The following is a 20,658-nucleotide window of genomic DNA, read 5'->3' as shown; positions in this document are numbered from 1 at the left end:
TTGACCCTGAATACCTCGGTTTGACTCTGAAAAAAATCTCTAACCTACGCAACAAAAAATTTTGTTATTACAGCACTCCGGCTGAATAGGTATAAGAAACCATGACTCATTTCTTATTTAAGAAGTCAGGTTCATGGAATTTTCCACGACAATACGGAATCATAATATAGATGCGAGTACGGACGGTTGTTGACCCCGAAGGCCTTGGTTCGACTATGAAAAAATTCCCAAACCACACGACAGGAAATTTCGTTTTTACAGCGCTCCGGCTGCATAGGTATAAGGAACCATATCTCATTCCCTTATTTAGGAAGTCAGGCTCATTAAATGTTCCACGACCATAGTGAATCATAATATACTTTCGAAAAAGGGCGGTTTTTGACCCTGAGTATCACGGTTTGCTCTGAAAAAATTTCTAACCCAATCGACAAAATATTTCGTTTTTACAACGCACTGAGAGCATAGGTATAAGGAACCAGGTCTCATTTCCTTATCTAGGATGTCAGGTTCTTGAAAGTTTCCTCGATCATAGGCAATTATAATATACTTGCGAACTCTATCGGTTTTTGATCCTGAAGACCACGGTTCAACTCTGAAAAACAACCCTAATCATGCGAGAAAAATGTCGTACCACAGCGCACCGGGTGAGGTATAAGGAAACATGTCTCATTTTGTTATTTAGGAAGTCAGGTTCATGATCCTTTTTCCGATCATCATGTATCATAATATGCTTGCAAATACGGGCTGTTTTTGTCCCTAAGGAACTACGCTCGACTCTGAAAAAATTCCCAAGCCTTGCAACAAAAGCTTTCGTTTTTACAGCGCTCCGGCTACATAGGTGTAAAGAACCATGTCCCATTCTATAATTTAGGAAGTCAGGTTCATGAAATTTTCCACAGTCATAGAAATATATACTATAGTGGTGAAAACGGGCGGTTTTTGACTTTCAAAACCTCGGTTCGACTCTGAAAAAATCCCCAACTCACGCAACAAAAAAATTCGTACTACAGCGCCCAGGTTGCATAGGTATAAAGAACAATGTCTCATTTCCTTATTTAGGAAGTCAGGTACATAGTATTTTCCAGGGTAGTAGGAAAGTATAATATCCTTGCTAATAGGGGAAGATTTTTCCCTTGAGGACCTCGGTTCAACTTTGAAAAAATTCCCAAACTACGCGAAAAAACATTTCGTACTACAGCGCACCGGGTGAATAGGTTAGAGAACCATGCCTCATTTCCTTATTTAGGAAGTCATATTCATGAAATTTTCCACGGCCATAGGCAACTATAATATACTTGAAGGCATGGGCCGTTTTTGACCCTGAACCTCGGTTCCACTCTGAACAAATTCCCAAACCACACGACAGGAAATTTCGTTTTTACAGCGCTCCGGCTGCATACGTGTAAGGAAGCATGTCTCATTTCCTTATTTAGGAAGTCAGATTCATGAACATTTCTACGTCCATAGGCATTTATAATATATTTGCGAGCACCGGCGGTTTTTGACCCGAAGAACCTTGGTTCGACTCTGAAAATACTCCCAACCCACGCGTCAAAGAATTTCGTTTTTACAGCATACCGGCCACACAGGTGAAAGGAACCATATCTCATTTCCTTATTTGGGACGTCAGGTTCATGAAAATATACACGACCATCGGAATATATAATATATCTATGGAATTGGGCGGTTTTTGACTTTCAGAACCTCGTTTTGACCCTGAAGAAATCCCCAACCCACGCGACAAAGAATTTCGTACTACAGCGACCCGGGTGCATAGGTGTAAGTAACCATGTCTCATTTCCCTTATTCTGGAAGTCAGGTTCATGAAATTTTCCACGATCATAGGTAATCATAATATACTTGCGAAGATGGGCGGCTTTTGACACTGAAAACCTTGTTTCGACTCTGAAAAAATTCCCAACCCACGTGACAAAATAGTTCATTTTTACAGGGCTTCGGCTGCGTAGGTGTAAGAAACCATGTCTCATTTCCTTATTTAGGAAGTCAGGTTCATGAAATTTTACATTATCATAATAAATGATAATATAATTGTGAACACGTGAATTTTTTGTCCCTGAAGACGTTGGTTCGATCCTGAAAAAATTCAACCCAGGCGACAAAAAATTTCGGCTTCATATGCATAAGGAACCATGTCTCAATTCCTTATTTAGGGAGTCAGGTTCATTACATTTTCCACGATCGTAATGAATGATAGTGTACTTGCGAGCACGGGTGGATTTTGACCCTGACTACCTTGGTTCGACTCTGACAAAATTCCCAACCCACGCGATATAAATTTCGTTTTTACTCCGCTCCGGCTGCATACGTATAAGGAACCATGCCTCATTTCCTTATTTAGGAAGTATGTTCATGAAATTTTCCACGGTCATAGTGAATCGTAATATTCTTGCGAAAACGGGCTCCTTTTGTACCTGAAGACCTTGGTTCGACTTGGTTTGGAATTCATTGCATGCATACTATAAACCCAATTGCTGATAACACTCTCTTCAGTACTCATTCCTCGAGAAATTCCTCCATCTGTTTTCATAGACTTCATCAATGACTGTTCAATTTGGTAGTTTCCTTCATGAAAATAACAAAAGGCATTGATTGTGATTCGTTACCCACCATTAGTGCATTCATTATATACAAATTATTTGGTTTTATTAGTCCCAGTTTAGATGAATGGCATTGGTGAATTTTAAACGTATTTGAAAAAGGCCAGATTGGTGCCCATGCGATGCCACTCCACGTTACGCCACAGGGACCTAGATTCTATACGAGTAGATAGGAGTTTTACATCGTCTGAGATTACCAATGCATGCATGGGGCACAGAGCTCAGGAAAAATCTCTTAATAATCACCCATTAAAACTGGCTATGGTCGGAATGTTTCCTTCGATTCGTAAGGTATTAACAATCCTTATTTTTGCCTAGAGCTACCAGCTAACAGGGTACTCCGCTGCATGCTAGCATCCTCCATCGCAGCGGCGTACATATCCTTGCCCCAAGGTCACCTCTAACGGCGGCAGCGGTACCGAGAAGGACGGCAGCGGTACCGAGAAGGACGTCACACTGCCTTTTCCCAGTATTCATACTGAGCCGTCGCGTTTTCGAGCGTTTCAAACTTTTTACTTTTCTTTTCATCGTGAAAACATAGATATCGTCATTTCAAAATCTAAAAGCGTGGACCGCGTACTCCAGGAGTAATTATCTTTCGATATGGGCTTTAAAATTATAATAGGGAACCACCCTATTATCACGTCCGTTGAAGATCCACAAATTAACTTATCAGAACGTCTAACCGTGAAGAATCCTTCTCTAAATCGTTGATAAACTCTAGGATTCATAGATATGTTCAACTTTAACATATCTTGCAGGAATAAGTGTGCAGACTTAGCGTAAGGAAAATGTCCCGATGCGTGGAAATAAGGAGTCATCTCCTTAAATGTGTTCAGGTGAACTTGTCAATCTCCCGTACGTTCAGCTCTTAGAATCTCTAGAACCCCCCCAGAGCTCAAAGAAATGCTTAAGTTTAATCCATTTTACTTAATTGGATTGATATTACTAATAGAATAGTGTAAGTATTAACAAAATATCCCTCAGAGAGCCGTAAAACTCACTATGTTGAACCATTTATATTAAAATTCAGCAATTTATAAATCACGCACGTACCCCTTATCCTGGTGAGTATTCCACACCCCAAAACACCCCGGTATTAGTTGCACCTAAGTCCCCCCAGCCTTAATTCCTGGCTGCGCCCCTGTTCGACAACATTTGAAAATATTGTATCCATATTTTAGCCGTAGGCCCTCATTCTTCATACCCTTTCAGTTTTCTATTGGACTGATGAAGTAATTCTTAAGATGTTTAATCGTCACTTTCAATATCATTATAGTAAATAGTGTTATTCATTACGCTTTCAATAGTGATGATAAAGTTTGCATCCATAATGTCATCAAGAACAAGATCTTTGCATATTATGGTTTCTACAAAAAGTTCGAGTAATGTGTGATCTCGGCAGCATGGCCATTTAGCAATTTTTCTAATGACTTTGGAGCGTATATCAAAGAAAGTATTTCCTTAATGCCGCTTCCTTGCATTATGTAATCAATTGTTCCAAAAAACGACATGAGAGGACGGAAACCTCCTAATCTGACTGTGATGATTCACAATTCGGATGTATCAGGCACAGCTGATGCAATTTCTCGAGCTTTAGCACACAGAGGTTGATCGAAAGTAATAACACATTCGTCGTGACCGTAAAGTTTTGCATTTTCCAATGCACAAAGTGAGGTCGTATACATTGTTTTGTATGTAGTTGCTTGCAGGCTGATGAATTAAAGGTAAAAACGAAATTTTAGATTTTGAAGAATTACAGAACAATATTTCTCGTTAAGTGTTCAATGTAACCATACCAACTAGATAACAATAAATGTTTCCATTTGCCATAAAACCATACCTCATTGACTTTTTTTAGTAACGGTAGCGAGGTTTCACTCTCATAAGAAAAATTTGCGACTTTTATTTTACTGTTACCTACTACACCATTCTTTTGATAAACCTATATTGGAACATGAGCTTTTGCGGCGAAATCTTTTGCTGAAAATTTTTCTTTTTCGTGGTATAGGCTCCTCTAGTGAAACTGAAGTTGTCGTGGTAACAATTTGAATGACACCCATAATGTGAAGACTATTATTATCGTCGAGTGTACTTACGTTGATATCAGCATTGCCCGCCACATACTGAATAAACGTGCCGGTGTCTGGTGGTAATATAAGAGGCGGACAATGGAAAAATATTGATGCATCGTACACAATAGTTTCATTATAAGATGGGCACATACCAGGGTTGGAAACAATTTGAATGAGCCGTTTTGAGGCAAACCGTCGATGAAAAAAACTACTTGCAGCTTTGACTTGAAGGAGCGAGGTCTAACAGCAGTCATGATAATACGACAGATGTTTATACTAGCTAATCTCAAATGCTCTAAATTTGACCATTTATCTTTTAAAATAATTTTCTCTAAAAATGTGCCAATGACTCTGGAATAAGATTATTTATGTATTCAAACGTGCAACCTGGTGGAGGATAATGAGAATTATCGATGGCTACCGATTGAACGACTTCTCGTATGATTGCCGCCGCAGCTTCTAGGATAATAAATCGCTCTTCTTTTCCATTTGATTTGTTTTTTTCACAACAGGCTTGATTGAATAGATCATGATGATTATCACTTAAGCATATGAATGTTAGTTGTCCAGTTTTTTAAGTTATCATCACCAGGGGCGCAGCCAGGAATTAAGGCTGGGGGGTTTGGGTGCAACTAATACCGGGGTGTTTGGTCCCCCCCCCAGAGCTCAGAGAAATGATTCAGTTTAATCCATTTTACTTAATTGGATTAATATTGCTAGTAGAATGTGTAAGGATTAATAAAATATCCCTTTGAAAGCCGCAAAACTCACTATGTTGAACCATTTATCCTAAAATTCCGCAATTTATTGATCTTGCTCTTACCGCGTATCCTGGTGGGTATTCCACACCCCCAAACTGCTCACTCATCACTGCTGTTAGGCCTCGCTCCTTCAACTCAAAGCTAAAAGCGGTTTTTTTCATCGACGGTTTGCCTCAAAACGGCTCATTCAAATTGTTTCCAACCCTGGTATGTGCCCATCTTATAATGAAACTATTGTGTACGATGCATCAATAGTTTTCCATTGTCCGCCTCTTATATAACCACCAGATACCGGCACGTTTAACCCCCAAAACCCCCCCTCGCTGCGCCACTGATAATCACCATATTGCCATATTTTAACTTCAATCGCAGTTTAATAGTTCTGTTGTCAAGATTTGAATATTCGCATGCATTTTTCAATCATTCCAGTGCAAACTAACAGTCGCCACTCAATGCTTCAACTTGCGGACAACCAGTTTTATTCCCAGAGGGAGGTTTTTAAAAAGAAACATAGCAATCATGATGATATCTAGCCTCAGCAGCCACTATAAATATTGCTCAAACCTTATGCGAGCGGTGATCATTTTTGAATTATCATCAGAGCGAGACTGGGCGATTTTCATGATAGATTCTTTGAATGAAAATGTAGTAACATTACAAATTCTACGCCGGCATTTCTGAGCGCGTTTCCTTTCACATTCTTCATTCCATCCATCCCCGCAATAGAAGCAATGATTTTTAATACAAACAAGTGATTCACTTACGCGTGTTCTGGTACGAGTAGGGCTTACCTTCGATGTGCTGGCTAGATCTCCTTCATGTTGTCTGTTAAATGAAGCAATGGTACTACTCCTAGTGTAGTTTTTCCAACATTTCACATGTACTGCCACTGATTTTTGGCTTCTAAGATATTCAGTGAATCCATCACCTCTTCCAGCACTTGCGTCAATCAACGTCATCATACCACTATCAACAGCAACAATTTCACTTGCGGGCAAAGACTTCTTACAGATGAAGCAGAATCCCGACATTTTCTACGAAATGAATATCACAAGCGTATACAACTAGCAATAAACACACGTTTTCACTACGAGGGAATATTTTAGACTAAACCCGCAGTCCCAATTTTTGACGGCTAGACGGGTGAAAGCTAGTAGCCAATACGCGTGTTAAGCGTCCAATAATGTTCAGAGAGTGCAACAATATAGTTAACCATATTACTTAAAATAGATTTAAGGGTAATTTCGAATGGCTCCACCTCAGAAATGGTAGATCTTAGAGAAAAAAGTATGATGACAATTTTGCAGAAAATTACCTGATCTACAATTTAAATCTTAGCAATTTTTATCGCAAAACTAACCGTTTGGCCGAAAAAAAACATTTTGTGACCTTTGACCTTGGATAAAAATGTTTGCACATACGGGATCGATGTGGACTTTTCAGTATTTCATTAGAGTGATATTCCTGGAGTTCCTGGAAATTTTCATCTTTTTGGCTATTTATGCAAGGGTGCCCCTATTTTTTGGGCTAATTTGACCGGGCTAATATACAATTAAGCATATATTTAGTTGCGGTGATAGTGACGGTGAGGCGAGTCCAATAGTTTGTACCCCTCCACAAGTACTGTAGGTATATTATGTGAGTATATTGTGTACATACAGAATATACACTATCATTGATGAGCAGACACTATCTTGCAGACGACGCTGTAGTTTACAGAGAAATCCGGTCCATCAAAGATATAGATGAACTAACGAATGACCTTGCTGCTATCCAAGCTTGGTGCGATGCTTGGCAGTTAGAATTAAATTCGGAAAAATGCGTCGTAATGAACTTCTGGAAGAAGAATAACTCCCTACAGCGCAACTTTATCATTCGGGGCACGCAGTTAAAGGCAAATGAATCCGTGAAATATCTAGGGGTTAGACTCAATAATAATATATCGTGGAATAAACATATTCGAGAAATAACCGGTCAAGTTAATCGTAAAATGGGTTTTGTTAAAAGAATATTAGGAAAGTGCGACGACAAAGTGAGAGAAATTAGCTACTTTTCCCTCATTATGCCACATTTGGAATACGCTGCCAGTGTTTGGGACCCTCATGAAAAAGGCTTAATAACAGAGTTAGAACGCGTGCAAAGAAGAGCTGCCAGGTATGTGAAAGGTCGTTACGATAGTCTTGTTAGTGTAACTGACCTCTTACATAAACTCGGATGGGAATCTCTGTCGGACCGTAGATTGAAAAATAGAATAAACCTTTTAGATAAATTCAAGAGCAGTGTCTTTTCTGACGAAGTTAACCATATCTTGCGGACGCCAACGTACTACGGAAGATCAGATCATATAAATAAAATAAGAGAGATAGATTGCAGAACAGACAGATTCCGAATGTTATTTTTTCCACGATCAATAAGAGATTATAACGGCAGCAATAGAACTCGTTTATAGATAGCATGACTTGTAGTGTAGCCTACTAACCTATGTAAAACTTAATGCATGTTCCTTAATTCAATTATTATTTCTAACAGCATATAGTAGTATAGTTTGTTATTATACGGGACGTTTTTTGGACGGTGTGGTGTGCATGTGGGAGTCCAAATGCATGCTGCATGCTGGTGATTGATCACCCCCTGCCAAACACCTTACAGGTGGCTCGCAGGGTATTATGTAGATTTAGATGTAGTTTTCCGCGGCGTTGTCTAGATGATGTCTCCATGCTTCTTGGTTTCACCGCGTGGATTTTGTTTGCGATGACAAGGTCGACCAGAAGACGCCGGTTGGAAAACCGGAGAAACTGTCGTCGCAAAGAAAATCCACGCGATGAAACCCAGAAGCATGGAGACATCATATACACTACTTTACATGTATGTAGTGTGACGCGAGTCTAACGTCTTTTAACCATCTACAAAAGTGCTCAACGCGTCATAAGAAGTTTTCACTTAAAAAATCATAGATATTTTTGGGTTATTTTTTATCGTGTATGTAATAGCATTCCAGAATTAAAACTTAAATATCTTAAATATTGGGCTCAATTTACCACCAAATAATTTTTCAGGCTACTCGAAATGTAGAGGCACTTCCAACGCTAACCATGAACTTTCTTCCATCCACGCCTCCCCATTCCCCCATTCCGATATGTCTTTTTGTCCGAAACCTTTGTTCACTCCCTCGTGCAGCCTTTAGATATTCTTCCTGACCCCAAACGCATCTCAAACCCCCGCCATTTTCCATTCGTCACCTCCCTCAGGTGCCTCAGGTGTCTGAGCTTGAGTGCGTCGAAAAAAAATACGGCCCCCAAACGTACAAGACTCAGGCAAGGCTGGAAGCCCTTTCCCCACTCTTCTTCCTCCTGCCCCCTTCTCCCCTCGTGATGCTGACCACACTTCCTTCTTCGGGCAATCCCCATCACACCCTCATTCACTCCACTCACTTGGAAACCTTCTCCGACTGTGGAGAAGGGCATGGTTCATCTTCACCGGTAACGGGGGCACCAAAAAAATAAATAATAAATGAAATAATCTTAGTAATAACTAAACAGATCAGATCACGATAGATTTTGTTTCTCAATAATTGTTTACACGTAAAGTACGTAACGTACTAGAAGTATACATCTGTGAACGGGGGCAAGTTTATAACCGGAGAGAGGCTGGAGAAGTATCTTCCATTATTGGGGAAATGTAAAGGAAAAGTTAGTTATCCGCATTCATTTTATTGGCAACATAATGTGTTTTATCATTTCTCGACATGTCTTTAGTTTGTCCTAGATTCCGTGAGACTTGATGGATTTGCATTCCTTCGGAATTTGTTCATCCAGCACCTCGATTATGTAAATGTGACAGCAACGACGGCGATAGATGACCATCACGTTCTGCTGTATCACACCATCATGTAAGCCACCGTCATCGCGCGTATCATAAAGGTTCGAGCGCGCGAGGTTGGTATCATTGAGAAATCTGAAGAGCCAATGAAATCCTTCGACACATCCCTGCCCGAGAAAGCGTCGTCTACGGAGTCTTTGAAATACAATAACAAACAACGAACACATAACAGTCAAGGCTAAGTACTTCGCCTCGCCAATAGGTAATATTATGATAAAATACTCGTATTATGGTGAAGTTATGGGGAAAGAGTAGTATTACTTTTCGTTGCGTGATAACGTAATCTATTATGCTAATGTTCGCCGGGAGATGCTGCAGTCATTATATTTGCTATATCGTAGAGAATTGTCTAAAAGTCGTGACCTTGGATTGAAACAAGTTAATGTTAAAATGATAATGGAAGTGCAATCGCGCTAGCCATTTGAATGTAAGTAGTTAATAGTTGATTTATGAAGATTAAGAAATCGAAAAGGAGTTTAACGATGTTGATATATTGGAGAACGTATTTGGAAAATATTGATAATTAAACTTCGATATAAAGTAATTGACGTTTAAATCACGGATGTACTTCAATTAGCACTACTTTCCAATTTGCTGTGTGAAAATAAAGCTGCTCAATCGAATTCACCACAATGCGCATATAACAATTGAACAACGTGGACAACTATAAAGTCAATATAGCACTCCAGTTGAAATAATTAAGAATTATATTGGTTTTTAATCGATTATAGGGCATTTTTAAATTAAATAAACAATAATTTTTTGCTAATATATGCATTTAGTGCTCGTTTTTATGTCAGCATATGCTTGTCACCATCGGTTTCGAGCGTGATAGGCCGATGCATCGGCGCATGACGCTCGCAGCTTGATGAAGAGTGCGATCACGGTTTCATAATCGCTGCAATCACCGTCCGTCGTGGGAATCGCGTTGCCCCTGGCAACGACATCGCTCTCACCCTTCCCACAGTTACATAATCAGGGTGCCTGAACTCGACTGGATTACTTGCCTCGCTAATGCTGTAATTGACCCTAATCTTGGTAGCTAAGTAAGGAAGCGCGAGTAACGTAATCGGGAAAACTAAACGAAACCTTAAACTTTTAATTTGAATTATTTTTTTTCCTTTGGATTTAAAAATTAGATTTCTGCTGTGTATTTGAAAAAGGTAATAATAATAATCAGTGACGTAACTATGAGGGGATTTGAGGGATAGGTCCCACCCAAAGCACCAGAGAAATAAAAATAATATTCACAGCTATTGTCTACATCTACATCTACATAATACACTGCGAGCCACCTCTAGGGTGTTTGGCAGGGGGTGATCAATCACCAGCATGCAGCATGCATTTGGACTCCCACATGCACACCACACCGTCCAAAAAACGTCCCGTATAATAACAAACTATACTACTATATGCTGTTAGAAATAGAAAATAGAATAGAAATTAAGAAACATGCATTAAGTTTTACATAGGTTAGTTGGCTACACTACAATTCATGCAATCTATTTACGAGTTATATTGCTGCCGATATAATCTCTTATCGATCGTGGAAAAAATGACATTCGGAATCTGTCTGTTCTGCAATCTATCTCTCTTATTTTATTTATATGATCTGATCTTCCGTAGTACGTTGGCGTCCGCAAGAAATGGTTAATTTCGTCAGAAAAGACACTGCTCTTGAATTTATCTAAAAGGTGAAAGGGATTAAGAAAGAGTTAACCTTGAGAATGAAGTAGGAAAGTACAGACTTTATAAACGGATTAGAATACTTATAAGTAGAGATGCGTGAAAATAGCAAATGCGATATAGATGTGATGAGCGCAAATAAATGCGACATTGATGCAATGACTGGAATTATATGATATTTTTACGCAAATTTGCCTTTTTGACGGCAAAATTCGTACATTTTGTGCCGAGCGCAGTTTAAATGCTCCGCCGACACTCACCGCTTAAAGCATTTGAGCGACTGGCCAGTTGCTAGTTGGCTGGGACTCTACACGTGGCCGCGAACTACAATTGGGCGCGGGCAAGCTACACCTCCGCCACTATTACGTCTTTTTCCTCAATTTATTATTATTCTACAATATAATTATTTAAAATATTCTGTATTTTGTCTCGTAACTGTGTTTCACTATATCTTATCACCATCTACCTCAATATGAAAATAAAGATAGACGCTAAAAAATGCGATAAACTGAAATTGAAGGTGCGATAAAATAAAAATGAAAGTGCGATTTTCACGTATCTCTACTCATAATTATAATTAAGTTATCTTTAATACCAACACAGCCAGATTATAATTTAGTCTGGGGAGACATTCCAATTTGCAGGATTTCCAGAGGGGTGATGGTATAGAGAAAAGAAGAATTACACGGTTTGAAATTGGTAGACATGTTCAGATAGGCTGAAGTTTTGAGAGTTTAACCCTTGAGAAAGGGTTGGGGAGGATTTCACATCTTAGAAGAAGGGGGTGGGAACAGGCTTACAGAGTAGAGACCGTGCATAGACCGAGTAGAGGGTAGAGACAGTGGGAAAAGATACGACTGCGGGATGTGGAGAACCCACGTTGGAAGGAGAACTCTGGCCATAAGGGGGCCTTCACAGTTCGGCGTTGCGTTGACGCCGCGGCTAGCGAGCCAATCAGAGCCCGTCTTTGAGAATTGATGACGTCACGTCTCCAGCTCGCTGCGTCGTCGCAGAAAAACTGAACCTGTTCAATTTTCTCTGCGTCAAGGCGGCAGTACGCCGATGATTTCGAATTGGTGTTTGTTTATGGGTATGCAAATATGCAAGATTAGCTCTAGTGGGAGTGGCAAATGCTATTTATTTCATTATTTACTACTATTTTGAAGTGTTCAGCTTCGATATTTCGTATCTTTCCTAAACATAAGACTAATTTTAACCCTAAATTAGATTACAATCACTGAGGAGCATAGATTAGCGTAACACATACCCGTAAATGGCATCAAAAGCTAAAATACAGCGTGAGAGATGCTTGTTGGTGACTTAGGTCGTTTAAATTTCATTTTATATCCAATAATTGTGCCCTCATGATCTACCCAGTTAGATTTATTTAGTTAACATGACTAAGGCAATCTGTTTGAACAACATTTATCATTAATAAATATTCCTGATAACATTCCACGTTACTCATGTTCATTGAGTGTATGTAATTAACTATTTTTCGAATATTCCGAGTAGGAAATAAAATTAAAAGGTCATAATATTTCATAGGCAAGGGCCATCACTACATGCATTATTATCGACTTAATGGTCGCCATATTAACTTCAAACGCTATATATAATTAAGAAGAACATTTTAAGAAATGAAATTGGGTAAACATGCTGAAAACAACATATGTATTGTGCGTTTGGTTCGAAATCATAAGATGATATGCTCATAGGCCGATTTTTAGTAGCCGACGCTTTTTGCCTTTCATTTGTTTTCGCAACGCAGAGCTAACTGTAAAATAACGACAAGTGGGAAGAACCACAGGAAAAACGCAAGCGCGTTGAAAAGAGTGAAAAAAGGGGGTAAGAAGAGAGGTCGCGTGTCGTTAGAAAAGGAAAAGTGGTGAGGCAGGAAAGGAGGCGGGGGTGAGGAGTCCCTTAGGGGGGGGGGGGTGCCGGGAGGATATTGCCAGCAAAAGAAAATGGTCAACACAATAGCGAGAGAGGGTGGGCGGACGGGAAAAACCCTGTGGATGTTGGGGCCGGTTAAGGCGAGGGTGAAGAAAGAATTTGACCATTTTTTTCGGGAAGGGGATCTTAAAGAGAGGACAGTGGGTGACAAACACTTGTTCATTCGTGAGCATATTCATATCACTCTGTACAATTTCGAATTACTCTAAAACATCAAGTCTTTTTGCCCTTAAGGCCTGTTTACCGATACATTAACACGTAGAAGTTAATGTACGTTTGCGTGAATGATTTTTGTGGACCGGAACGGAACATGTACGAATGCATGAACCAAATTAGAACAGGTTCTATTTTCTGTGCATGCATTCGCACATGCAGGCGATGAATCATGGAATGCAAAGCGATAAAATTGTGTGAGTAATGAGGTCTTGAACTTGCTGGGATGACATGATTTTTTGTAGTCATAAAAAGGGCCTTTTTGCCTTGGCGGTGTGTACGGGAAAATACCCACCAAAAGTAGCCTGGCCAGAAGTTTGTAAAGACGATTCTATCTTTGAGAATAAAAGTAGCCCAAAAAAGTGTTACCCACAAAAAGAGTTAAAATGTGCATAAGAAACTGTCAGATTTAAATTTTAGGTAGTTTGGATATGATAGAAAAATGGGGAATAGTCCTTAACTATGGATTGCGAAGGAAATTCATTACCCCATAGTGACATCATTACCATGTGAAATTAAATGGTTACATGCGACACTGTCTCAGGCAGTACTCTGTGGAAGTCAATCATACTGAGAGTAAAAGATTGAACACCAATGCAGCTTCCACTTAAATCTTTATTAGATACGACCATGGTTTCGTAGCGATGCTACATCATCAGGTCTGATCACCGCCACCTGATGATGTAGCATCGCTACGAAACCATGGTCGTATCAAATAAAGATTTAAGTGGAAGTTGCATTGCTTTTAAATCTTTTACTCTCAAAATGGTTAAGCCCGTATGACACTTGCCAATTTATTGGCCAATATATCGGCGCGCAATATTGGTTAAAATATTGGGCTTTAAGCATCGTATGACACGTACCAATATTTACACCAATATTGGCCGTTATAGTGTTCTAATACCCCACTAGAGAACGCCACATAACACAAAATGACAAAAGAGCATCTCAAGACGCAGATTGATTGCCAATGAGCTACAGAATGGGAGGTGGCATAATAATTGTAAAATTAATAACTATTTCGAGGGGCTGCAAAGATATTTTCGAATTGCTCGAAATTTCATTCGGGTGAGTTCCTTGAATGATGAGAGATTGGAAATATTGTGATCTCATAGGTGAGCCAAGATAACGTAGCGGCTCGTTTTGGCTGGAATATGTTCATCGAATAAACAGAGATTGTGTCATCAATTGGGACTTTAACCCGAAACTTTAGCGCTCAAATCATGAAAAATAGTTTAATAATTGTAATTTAAACAAAGTATAGACGCAATCGAGGAGAATCACGACGTTTTTATTCATTAAATATCCGAAATGTTAATTCCGAATTACCCACTTTAGACAGTTGATGTTTGTGAATTTATGTTCTCTCAAAGTACATATTAATTATTTGAGCTATTCCATGGATTGCTATGCTTCTAAAGTTTTTATATATGATATTAAAATTCCGAGGTGAAATGTTTTGCAAAGAGCTTCTAGATTTGGCCACTAGGAGTCGACAAGACTGAGTTCTGATTGGAGATTGGCTTCGAGAAAATAGAACCCGTTCTAAAATCTAGTTTGGCCAAGAAATTGTGCCCAATATTGTGAAACGGAGATTGGGCTAGAAATTGGTGTGTGTCAGTGGGTCCACAATCCAATATCCAATGGATTGGCCAATAAATTGGTAAGTGTCATACGGGCTTTACAGGTAATTAAATCTAAATACATCCGCATAAATGACTATACAACTATACTACTATAGACTTTTGTCTAAAATATTGTTTTCCCGAATTGTTTTGATGCTCTTCGCGATCTGCACTGGCTGAATTTGTCTGTAATTCTTTTTATTTACTTCCTCTCTTCTATTTATCTACCAATGGTGAAAATGTAAAAGCTGTGCATTAATTTTCTCATAGGCCTCAGTGCACACGAAAATAAAAGATATCTTTATAATTACTAATGTTATTATTATGTAATACTATAAGATTGTACACAACAAATTGTAATGTACGCAGCGTCACGACATTCCGTACCATAGAGGTTCTATGTTCATATACATCTACATAATACCACGCAAGCCGCCTAAAAGGCGTGTGGCAGGGGGTGAAGTACTATATCGAAGTTGGGACTAGCGTTGATTATAGTCCTTTATGGTTCGGGGGAAAACGAATTCCCATATCTATCCGTTCGGCAAAACATCTCTCTTAATTAATCGCTTCTATCGGACCTGGAAATATAGTGTGGTTATAATATTATGTTGACTTTGTCGCTCTTAAAAATATCCATTCTAAATTGTTCAAGCAATCTAAGCCTAGCGCGCAGCCTCCGAGTCTCCAACGGCTCCCAGCCTAATTCGCTTAACATCTGGGTAACACTGTCTGTACGCCCGTAGCAGTTTTTGACGAAACGCGCAGCCTTCCTTTGTATTTTATTCAGTTCGCGAATTAAGTCTGTCTCCACCGGATCCTATACGCTCGCTGCATATTCAAGGTGCGGTCGGACGAGAGCGAAATAGCACCTTTCTTTAATGTCTCATCCGAAAATCTTCCCACAATACGCTTGACTAATCCTAATTTCTTTAGGGCTATGCCGCAAACATTCTTTATATGTGTTCCCCACGTAAGGTTCGACGTTATCGTAACTCCCAGGTACTTCCCTTCGTCTGTTGCCTTTATGTTAATGCCATCCACTGCATAAACATAGTTAGAGTTGGACGAATTCTGCAAGTACCGCTATGCATTTGCTCAGATTAATTCCGAGTCCCCACTCTTGGCTCCACAAATTAACGTTGTTTAAGTCCGATGATAGAATTTCATAGTCAGAGTGATCACTAAATTCGGGATACATGACAGCGTCGTCAGCAAATAAGCGTATTTTACTGCTAATGCGGGAGCAGAGATCGTTAATGTATATAATGAACAACAAGGGCAGATTACGCTTCCTCGTGGAACACCTGATGTAACTTTTACAACATCATAGCTAATTCCGTCAAGAACTACTTTTTGTTTACGATCTCTGAGAAAGTCGCGTATCCAGTTTACAACTGTCTCGTTTAATCCGCATGATTGTAATTTGTATAAAAGTTTGTTGTGAGGTACAGTGTCGAAAGCTTTCTTAAAATCTAGAAATAGTGCGTCAACTTGTCTTTTCGATTCACCAGATTTTATAACGTCGTGAAGAAAGAGCGCGAGGTGTGTTTCGCATGATTCAACTTTTCGAAATCCGTGCTGGCAGTCATGGAGCAAGTTACGTCTCTCCAAGAATGTCATGAGATTGCTAACGATGATACGCTCAAATATCTTGCCTATAATCGATGTTAATGTAATCGGACGGTAGTTGCCTGGGTCATGCCTGTTTCTCGTTTTGAATATGGATGTAACGCTTGCAAAGCTTTCCAGTCTTGCGGTAACTTCCCTTCGAAGAGTAACTTCTTGAATATGATCTCTAAGTAATGTGCGATCTGTGGAGCTAACTCCTTGAGGACACGCGCGGGTATTCCCTCCGGACCCGGAAATATTCTATTCTTAATCGATTGTAGTTGTTTAGTTATCCCATCACGTTGTGTAGATATTTCTTCCATCGATTCCTCAGTATATGGGATGTCTAAATTAAATTGAGTATCGTCAGTAGTGTATACACTTTCGAAGTGGGAATTTAAAGTGTTAGCTTTGCCAATATTTTCGGTGACAAGTTTACCATCTTTATCAAATAACGAATCTACGGTTGAATGTTTTCCCTGAAGCTCTCTTGCGTACGACTAAAAGGATTACGGATTTTATTCGAGTAATTCTCGGAGTGCTTTTTTTTAAACTTTCGCATTGCAGTTCGCATAGATTTCTTGGTTATTGAGCGTTGTGCAGCGTAACTTTCTTCAGCTTCAAGTTCCTTCGATTTATTACGTGACGTAATGGACTTTTTATACAAGTTATATAGTTTTTCTCTGTTTCCTAAGTTCCCTTCTGATATCTTTGTTATACCAACGATGCTCCTTATTATCACATTTCAGTTTTTGTGGAATATGTTCGTTGATTCATTGGCACAGAATTACTAAGAAGTGTTTACATGTTACATCTAAGCTTTGGTGCTTTGATGTAACTACGAATTTTTTGTAGGAGTTTTTAAAGCATCCCGGAAAATTTAGTGAAGTTGCATTTATGAAATAAGTAAATATTGCGCTTTGGGTTTGCAAGGATAACTCTGTGATCGCTTATACCGTCAATAACGTCGACTTGTTTTATCAACTTAGGATGGCTTACTGCTAAATGGTCTAATATCTTACTTCCTCTCGTAGGCTTGTTAGCTGTTTGGGCGAGAGAGTGATTTGCAAGCATGTGGAGTAATACCTCGCTGTTCCGTACAATCAGGCAGCTGCCGCGGACTGCGCGCACGGCAAACACTTCTATTTTTATTTTTCTTGATGCTAACGGTGGTAGTTGATTTCTTTGGATGGACACTGGGACAATGGGAATCTCTGTCGGACCGTAGATTGAAAAATAGGCTAAACCTTTTAGATAAATTCAAGAGCAGTGTCTTTTCTGACGAAGTTAACCATATCTTACGGACGCCAACGTACTACGGAAGATCAAATCATATAAATAAAATAAGAGAGATAGATTGCAGAACAGACAGATTCCGAATGTCATTTTTTTCCACGATCAATAAGAGATTATAACGGCAGCATTAGAACTCGTAAATAGATTGCATGACTTGTAGTGTAGCCTACTAACCTATGTAAAACTTAATGCATGTTTCTGAATTTCTATTCTATATTCTATTTCTAACAGCATATAGTAGTATAGTTTGTTAGTCTGCGTGACGTCTTTTGGACGCTGTGGTTTGCATGTGGGAGTCCAATTGCATGCTGCATGCTGGTGACTGATCATCCCCTGCCAAACACCCTAGAGGTGGCTCGCAGGGTATTATGTAGATGTAGACACTCTGAAGTAGGTAAGTTTGGATTGAACTGCCATTGACTAGGACACATCTCGTCCTCATTGCAAATAGACCTCGCCTAGATTTCACCTGCATTTCGCTTTCACCTCGGCGAACCCCTCATTCCACGCAATTCACAATGGTCGCATGCCTTCGTGATTCATTTGTATGCAACAATGAGTGCAGAACGAGACAGCGGCATACTTTCCATTTCCGTGACATTTCACGCATCATTGTTCTCATTCGTGTGCTGCAACCTTCTCCCCAATTAGTATGATGAGCTCACTTAATATTGATCTGAGAGCCTCAAAACACCTTATAAGGGAAATTCTGGCAACTAGCAATGATCCCTGATATTTTTATCGGAAGAGCACTTTTCAGGGTATTTAAGGGTATTCAGGGTACGCTAAATGGACACTATTACAAGAAATCAACGCCATAGCCGAATGCAGGATGGAGATTTCCTCTTCTACGATCTCAAATTGCTAGAAGTCGGCCGGATTCCCTTTAATAATTTAATCATTTCTTTATTTGGGGTCGATGATTTGTAATAAGTTACCTTGTTTGATCAGGGAGTTAAAGAGTACATACAAGTTTTGTAAAAAGGCCAAAGATTGGTTGTTATCCCATGTTAATATAAATGTTCTTTTTTTGATGCGTTTGTGGATAATATGCATATTATTATATATTTTTTTATATTTTTGTGAAAGTAGGAAAAAAGAAATTTGTTTTGTTTTGTCCATATATTATTCTTTATTCTTGTTTATTGTAACTTATTGTCACATAATAGTGGTAATTATTCAAAAAATTAAATATACTTTCTTTTTGTTTTCTGGTCTGCCTTGAAATTAATTTTTAAGATGGTAGCTTCCATGGTGGTTTTTTATTATAACCATAGAAGCTACCTAAAGCTCCATTACTTTTGTGCTGTTAAAAAAAAGTGTACATTCACGGTTGGAGTAATAAATGGAATACGCTGCCAATGTTTGGGACCCTCATGAAAAAGGCTTAATAACAGAGTTAGAACGCGTGCAAAGAAGAGCTGCCAGGTATGTGAAAGGTCGTTACGATAGTCTTGTTAGTGTAACTGACCTCTTAGATAAACTCGGATGGGAATCTCTGTCGGACCGTAGATTGAAAAATAGACTAAACCTTTTAGATAAATTCAAGAGCAGTGTCTTTTCTGACGAAGTTAACCATATCTTGCGGACGCCAACGTACTATGGAAGATCAGATCATATAAATAAAATAAGAGAGATAGATTACAGAACAGACAGGTTCCGAATGTCATTTTTTCCACGATCAATAAGAGATTATAACGGCAGCAATAGAACTCATAAATAGATTGCATGACTTGTAGTGTAGCCTACTAACCTATGTAAAATTTAATGCATGATTCTGAATTTCTATTCTATATTCTATTTCTAACAGCATATAGTAGTATAGCTTGTTATTATACGGGACGTTTTTTGGATGGTGTGGTGTGCATGTGGGAGTCCAAATGCATGCTGCATGCTGGTGATTGATCACCCCCTGCCAAACACCCTTGAGGTGGCTCGCAGGGTATTATGTAGATGTAGATGTAGCGATTCATGAGGGCGTCCCGGAGGTTGGATTCGATTCCCAGGGGTGCAACTGGGAACCGAGGCTGGGTTTGCTTAGGTGAAACTAATACTGGGGTGTGTGGGGGTTTGGAATACCCACCAGGAAAAGCGGTAGGTGCGAGATATTTAAATTGCGGAATTTTAAGATAAACGGTTCAAAATGGTGAGTTTTACGACTTTCTGTGGAATATTTTATTAATCCTTACACTATTCCATTCCACCGAAGAAGAAAGAAGTGTACGCTGCCCTCCAAAAGATATTTTGATCTGGTGAACGATTTTGTACCCTAATTTAATTGCCATTTATGCAAGTTAGAAGCCATGGTGGAGGCGGCGATGGAGAAGATAAAAAAGAAAAAAAGAATCGCAGATTTTTTTGGTAATATCTAATCGTGTATGTAATTGGGAGTCCAAATGCATGTTGGTGATTGATCACCCCCTGCCAAACACCCCAGAGGTGGCTCGCAGGGTATTATGTAGATGTAGATAGATGAGATAATTCGAGAATCCAGACACGCAATACGCCAACTATCGGCCGAATTCGGAAGTAGAACTCCGAGGATACCTAAGGGTGCGATTCATAGACGGCACTTTAGGCTAAAGTATACTTTAGCCTGGCTAAAGTCTGCTTTTTCCGTTTCATAAACGCCACTTTAGAGGAAAAATGGCCGAATCGTCACTTTACCGTAAAGTGCCCAACCGGAGCTCACTTTAGGGCTAAAGTGTCCTTTACGGATGAATAAATATGGCTGCACCGGCTGTTATTGAAGTTGAAATATGAAGATATTTGGGTTACGGAAAAGAATATGAACTAATTTTTTGGTGAGAGCACAGCAGCAAACTGGCTCGTTTCAAGAAATAACCAGACAAGTAATATATGTCTTTTCCCTGAATATATATCGAGTCGGTATTGATGGAGATGACCCAATTCTTATATTTTGAAGTTTAACTCTATC

Source organism: Ischnura elegans (assembly GCF_921293095.1).
Source record: "Ischnura elegans chromosome 13 unlocalized genomic scaffold, ioIscEleg1.1 SUPER_13_unloc_4, whole genome shotgun sequence".
Taxonomy (NCBI): domain Eukaryota; kingdom Metazoa; phylum Arthropoda; class Insecta; order Odonata; family Coenagrionidae; genus Ischnura; species Ischnura elegans.
This window is presented reverse-complemented; position numbering follows the sequence as displayed.